The 7,351-nt window shown below is 40.9% G+C and overlaps 1 long non-coding RNA gene across 1 annotated transcript; it reads left to right on the top strand.

Annotated features, from left to right (window-relative positions):
* The first annotated feature begins 1,023 nt into the window (after positions 1-1,023).
* Positions 1,024-5,501, top strand: LOC115549118 (uncharacterized). The gene is made up of 5 exons (XR_003977701.1): positions 1,024-2,437; positions 2,573-2,814; positions 4,276-4,348; positions 4,886-5,340; positions 5,432-5,501. It is a non-coding gene; the product is annotated as an uncharacterized LOC115549118 (long non-coding RNA).
* The last annotated feature ends 1,850 nt before the right edge of the window (positions 5,502-7,351 follow it).

Raw genomic sequence — 7,351 nt, forward strand, 5'->3', positions numbered from 1 at the left:
AGGGGTTTTCAATAAAATTGAAAATCTCCTTATGTTCAGTCACGTCACTGAATCTGGATTCAAACTCACCCTTCAGCTCCTCCAAAACTTCAACAAATCTGCTGAAGCTGAAATGCTGCTGCAGAGATGGGTCACTTGTGGTTGTTGCTCTGAGTTTAGGGAAGTGGATGAGTTCTCTGTCAGGTATCCACAGAGCAGTTATTTTGTTTTGGAATGCTCTGACTACCCTCAGCATGTCACTTGGAAGCTTGTCTCTTCCTTGGAGCTGCAAGTTGAGAGTGTTCAGGTGACAGGTAATGTCAGTAAGGAGGGCCAGCTGTATGATCCAGTGTGGGTCTTTCAGCTCTGGCTGGTGTTTCCCTTTGCTGTCCAAGAAACTGTTGATTTCAGGAAGGAGGCTCAGAAATCGCTCCAGCACCCTTCCACGGGACAACCATCTTACTTCACTGTGCAACACTAAATCGCTGTACTCTGTGTCATAGTCCTGGATTAACTGTCTGAATTGTCTGTGGTTTAGTGCTCTTGAAACAATGTAATTGACCACATGCACAACCCTTTGCATCACATTTTGGAATTCACTGTTTCTGAGCTTTGATACCAGTGCCTCCTGATGAATGATGCAATGGACACTGCTTTTTTTTCATGAGGCCAACAAGACCCTTCTCTTTGCCTCTCATGCTTGGAGCACCATCAGTACACACACTTGCAAGTTTGGACCAGCTGAGATTATTTTCCTCAAAAAATACTAAAAGTGCATTCAGAATATCCTCACCTCTTGTTTGGCCATGGAGTGGTAGTAAGCACAACATTTCCTCTTGAAAACAGTTTTCTTTTGGGAACCTCACCCAAGTGCAAAGCTGAGCAACGTCAGTGACGTCTGTGCTTTCGTCCACTGCGATGCTGAAACACGATGCAGCGCGCAGATCAGCCAACAACTGGTCACTTATGTCCTTTCCGATGTCTTCCATCCGCCTCATTATTGTTGAATCTGACAGCCGTAACCCTTTTATTTGTTTAAGGATGGCGTCCTTGTTGTCAAAGTCTGTGAACAGTATTTCTGCTGAAGCCAAAAAACAGTCTTTCACTATTTCTGAGTCGGAGAAAGGTTTTGTAGCCCGCGCCAGAATCCACGCTATCTCATAAGACGCCTCTGTTAAGCGCTCTGCAGTGGAGGTTGTGCAGTGGATTAGATTTTGCTGCTCACATAGTGAAGCAGTGAGCTGTGCAGTTTTCTTAATTCTTAGTTCACTGCCAGGCGGGTAAATTTCATTGAATTTTGGATGCGCCGTTTTGAAATGGCGCTCCAGATTGCTTCGTTTGAAACCGGCACGGGTTTGTTTGCAAATCAAACATAGAGGGTTCATACCATGCAAAACAAACAGGAATTTGTCCGTCCACTTCTCTTGAAATTTTCTGTGCTCATCTTATATGCTTCTTATTTTTCGTTTTTTAATTACACCTGCCGTTCATCTGCCCGTCCCCTCTCCGATGTCTTCCTGCTGATTTTTGTCCTCAGACTTATTTCCCTCATCCACTCCACTAGCAACACTGTCTGTCTGTTCGTCTGGTTTTTGAGTTCTTTTCTGTCCCTTTTTTATTAAAAAACGGTCCATTTCGTATTTCCGCTGGCGTGCGGAGCTAGCGGAGCTTACGTAGCCCGCCTTTAAATTTTGAGCGGTCACGTGTTGTAAACAATGCCACACGCTTGCGGGCTGCGTTGCCAGGTTTGACAGGTTGACAATTCCCCCTTTAGGGATCACCATTAAGGCTTAATACTTTTAATTTCTCCTTCATTATTTGGGTGAAGGGACAAGTATAATTCAGATGTTTGCGTTTTTGTAGTGCAGTGTTGTACGTTTATGAAGCACATTTGAAAAAATGTATTGGCTGTGTTACCACATAGGAAGCTACCATGCGAGCCACCAATTATAGCTTGACGAGCCGCATGTGACTCGTGAGCCGCGCAATGAGTAACGCTGCTCTAGACTCATCGGTGCCACCGAGCCAATTCAGTGCAGATGTTTCAGGTAATGTACTGAAACAATTTATATCGTTTTGTCTTATGTTTCAAATAATAACTGCATGCATTAATATGTAATTGGGGGTGGGTGATTTCAGGATAAGGAAAATATTTTTAAAAAGTGTGTTCTCTAATTTACTACTGCCTAACCAAAAGTATTTTTAATGCAAGGTTAAGGAGCAGACTTTTAGTCAACCTCTTAAAGAATGGTGGGAAGCAATTTCTTTTGCTTCTGACCTTTGCTTCTGACATTTGTTTTAGTATTTAATATGTTGTTAATTATTAAGTAGTTTTGATTGGCTGTAAATTAACTAGTGTGAGGTTGTGGATAGTTAATGAAGGTCTTATTCTCTTGCACTTTTCCTATGTCAGAATCAAGTTCATCTTCAGAACTTTTGCTGCAGCCTTCTGACTCAGGTATTGTCCTCAAAAAAGTGCTGTAAATTAATTTCCTTTGAACACAGAATTTAAAGTAAACAGAATTAATATGAAATTCACTTTTGAGAAAAACTATTGTGCGTATACTTGGGTTATTCTTCCTTGTTTTTCTAGACTCATCAGTTCGACCCCAGCGCTGTTCCACCCCAAAACGATCATTAGCTTTTAAACCTTCATCTTCATCATCAAACAGCAGAGGTATTTTGGGAAATGTCTTCCTAAGAAGGTCTGTATTTTGCACAATTAATGTATATGGACATTAATTATCTTTCCACTATTCTTTTCTCTACATTTTGTCTCAGTCTCACAAAGATCAACCAGTTCAGCAGAAAAGAAGCCTAAAACAACTCATTCAGGTATGGAATGTAAAGGTACGGCCACACCAAACGCGTTACCCGCGTATCACGCGTATAAAATCGGCAATTTTTCCATAGGGAACCATTGGTTTACGCGCGTATGAGACGCGTACACGCGTTACATGCGTATAAGCAACATTTTACTCGCGTTAGGGGCGTATGAGGCGCGTATATATACGCGCGTATATATACGCGCGTACGAGGAGTTCAAAAAATTGAACTTTTTACGCTCATACGCGCCGCAATAGCCAATCAGCGTTGAGCTTGACCCGACGTCACTGGCAGAGAGTAGTGAGCTTGGACAGAAGCATACGGCCGACATCTTTCTTTATTCTGTGTGGAAATAGTAACATAGTTACGCCATTAAATGCTTTTTTGGAAACATTTTTAGCGAGAAATGTGCATTTTACTTTCATAATGTTCGCTCGGTGAATGTGAAGGATGTTTGGTTTGATAGTTATGACGAAGAGGGAACGCTCCGTTCACTTGCATGGAAAGAGTCTCTGGTTACTAAGCAACCTCAACGTCTTGGCGGACTATATATCTGCTGATCAACACTACGAATGCTGGAAACACACCAGACACACCATGTGAAGTTATTTAACCCGATTATTATTATTTATATCCGAGATTATTTAATCTAACCCGATCTAAACTCTATCACCCAAACACAGCGGCGTTTGGGTTTCCTACCTCGGCTCGGACTCCAGCGCAGCCACGGCCGACAACTTTCTTTACTCTGGTTGGAAATAGTAACATAGTTACGCCATTAAATGCGTTTATGGAAACATTTTTAGCGAGAAATGTGCATTTTACTTTCGTAATGTTCGCTCGGTGAATGTGAAGGATGTTTGGTTTGATAGTTATGACGAAGAGGGAACGCTCCGTTCACTTGCATGGACATGGACTCATCTAGGCGCGTTAGGAGCGTAGGCGCGTTAGGAGCGTATGCGTAGGACCATTTTTGACACAAAATGGTCAAGCAACATTTTAGGTGCGTTACGCGCGTAAATCTTTACGCGTGTACGCGTCCGGTGTGTTCGTACCTTAAGGGTTCATGTCTGCCTTCATGGTTTCCTGTTAGTTCGATAATTCTAACTGCAAATCAACACTTTATAAGTTAAAAAGCTGATAAGGTCTTTGTCAGGAGTGCTGCTATTAAATACTATGTTACCTTGGTGCTCTTAGGCTTAGGAATTGCAGACATAGATTGTGTAAAAAAAAATAGAGACACAGAAAGTCTTTAATTCATTTTTGTTTTTGTTGTTTTGGCCTACTCAACAATGCGTTTGAGCAATTGAAATATGGTTGTCACTCAAATTTTAATAAGTTAAATCTTAAGTAAACTGTAATGTTGTTTTAATAAGGACTAGGTAAAGAAAGTTCAGTAAGGTTGTTGAGCAAGAGAGAAACGTTTGTGATCATGATTTACAAGTTTTATCTAAATGTTGTGTCTTTCAGACCCGGCACCAAGTTCCCAAAAAAAAAAATGGAGTGACAAGGAAGTTGCTGCTGTGGATTCGCAAATGGGAAGGTACTGACTGATTGACCTGATTCTAACTTTTTTCTTGATAAGTTGCCCACTTGCCCACTCACTACACGATAGTTGCGTTTCAATCCAACTGATGGGGAGCACTGATCTCAAAAAGAAACTGGATAGCGCATCGCATGGTTTCAAAGTGAGGCCACATGCAAATCGTGGCGGCTATTTTGTTGGGACCACTTTCCTGCCTGAGGCCAATGATTATGACGGGCGACTAATATTATATAATAGATTTTAAATGAATTTGCATATTAAGCCTTATATTTCAAGTTTTCATAAACCTTGTTATAGAGCTTGTTTGCTTGAATACAAATATTGAAACTTGTTCCTCTATCGTATTTTATTAGTGTTGATGATTAGAACCTGGCCCATTGGTAGCTTTCAATAACTTTATTTCAATAACTGTATTTATAATCACAAGTTTAATGGATATTTGCAAGCCAGAACATGAAAATTGACACTGTGGGAATTTATTTGTTATTTGTTTATTTGTGTAGAGTGGAACAAATAAATTCCTTTCACTTTCAGATTTAGAGAAAATGCTCTGCCAGCATTTCGAACATGTGGAGATTCGAGGGAAGCATGGCAGGAAGGTGCCCATAATCCTAACTTAAGCTTGTGTGGAGTGGGTGAAAACCTCTACTTATTTGCCAGGCCAGGGTTAGACACAAGATTAAGGGGGTCTGACTGCATCCGTGAGTTGGCTAAAAACTGTGGGGCCCGAAAACCAGAAACTCTCTCCTCCACAAAACTTAGAAGACAAGTGGCCACTCTCACCAGAGTACTGAATCTAAATGATACAGAACAAGACCTTTTAGCAGACTTTCTAGGACACGACATAAGGGTGCACAGGAAGTTCTACCGCCTCCCTGAAGGGACTTTGCAGTTGGCAAAGATCAGCAAGGTACTGATGGCCTGCGAACAGGGCAGACTGTCTGAATTCAAAGGGAAAAGTCTGGACCAAATCTCTATCAGCCCCACAGGTATGAAATTATCAATTGTAATTGCAAAGTTGTAAGTTGTATAACTTTTAATTTGCACTTATTTAATTTGCCTTTGTTTGCCGTCTTGAAGACCCATCTGAAGTTATTGAAGAAAGCTCAGGGGAGTCATCTGAAGAGGAAGATGATACAAATACTCCAACAGGTACGCCTATGGATCAGCAGTTCTGGGCATCTGTACACATTACACAACATGCAGAAGGCCAGTCTTGCCCTGTGTATGATACCATTTTGTGTGAATGTTTTCTTCTGAGGAGCTTCAGGGACTCAAGACAAACCCGGCCCTTCAAAGCAGCAGCTGGGAGAAGAACACAGTTCAGGAGGTAAGGTATGAGGTGTTGCCCTTACATTTCCTACCCTGATACTTACATTTGTGTCAGAAGATTGTGACATTTGTCTAATTTGTGTTTCCAGGAGAAGCCTCAGGGACTCAAGACAAACAGGGCACTTCAAAGCCGCAGCTTAGACGAAAGCAAAACATACGAGGTAAGCATGTGGCATGGCCCTTGCACGTCCTTTATTCCCACATATGCTAATTTCTCTAAACTAGCTGTGAGTGGTCAGAGCATCTAGTATGCACAGCAGTTCTTGGCGTCTGTACACATTACACAACATGCAGAAGGCCAGTCTTGCCCTGTGTATGATACCATTTTGTGTGAATGTTTTCCAGGAGGAGCTTCAGGGACTCAAGACAAACCCGGCCCTTCAAAGCAGCAGCTGGGAGAAGAACACAGTTCAGGAGGTAAGGCATGTGGTGTGGCCCTTACATTTCCTACCCTGATATTTACATTTGTGTAAAGGTAGAATCAAGGTTCAAGGTTTCTATTTATCATGTGTAGTATTACAGGGAAGCAGATCTCCCTCCAACAATGCTAATGAAATATGTATAAGAAGTAGAGGAAGCTTGCACAAGTAACAACAAAATGATGCAAGTTTTGCAAGTTAAGATAAGGAATAAAATATAACAATTATATGTAAGATAAAGTATTGTCAATCAGACAGTAGTTGTGATGGACAAACAAGGATGTTGTAATGAGTAGTTATGCTGCTATCTATTTGTATGGTATGCCGGTATGTCCGACCTGCTCTAGCGAGAACGTGACATAATTTCCTGGCTTGCAGCACATTGCGTTCCCGTTTGTCATTGGCTACTCATTGTTATTGTTAACGACATTAGCCTCTATAGCAAACGAACTCGAAAACAAACGACCCAACTTTAAATTGTATTTTACGCACAGCAAGACTGTGCAATGCAAAAATTGGTGACCGGAATAAAGTATCAATGTAATCAAACGTGTAAGAGCATTTAAAACAACCAACCTACAAATACAAAGAAAATAATTCACTTTACGAGCACATCCATTTTTGTTGCAGAGTCGTGATTGTATGTTTTCTCACTTGTGTTGCGTTGTGTGGTCAGAAATGCCCTTATTGTGGATCTCCTTGTGAAAGCCATCCATCTGAATACCCCAGGTTTTTAGTGTGTGTTTGTAAAGTTTCATTAGGTTGTGATTATCCTCGAGGTCACAACAGATCATTTAAGACAATAAAAAGTCTCCTATGGGGACTAACATTTAGTGTTTATTTGATAGTTGATAGATATCAAAATTCAATAGATTAAGACCAGGATTAAAATACATAATATCAGATTGTAATTTAGCTAATCTTCTGCACTAAAAGAGCCAGTGTTTTACAAATACAAATTGTAGATGGGGCATATGACTTGAGGAAAAAATGAAGAAAATACGTTTTTTGCTTTAATATATAAAATGTTTCCACATTTATAGCATTTATTATGGATTAAGTGTATTTTACAATCTTTTTTTCAAAGGTGCAAAAAAGGCTAAGCGAAAATGGTCAATGGAGGAAGTGAACGCTGTTCAAAACTCGCTAATGGATTTCATCCGAATGGGGAAGACACCTGGAAAACAGGACTGTGAGAGGTGCATTGCTGCTTCCCCTCAAGCACTAGCCGAGAGGGACTGGAGAGCTG

This window comes from Gadus morhua, chromosome 8 (assembly GCF_902167405.1).
Source record: "Gadus morhua chromosome 8, gadMor3.0, whole genome shotgun sequence".
NCBI lineage: Eukaryota > Metazoa > Chordata > Actinopteri > Gadiformes > Gadidae > Gadus > Gadus morhua.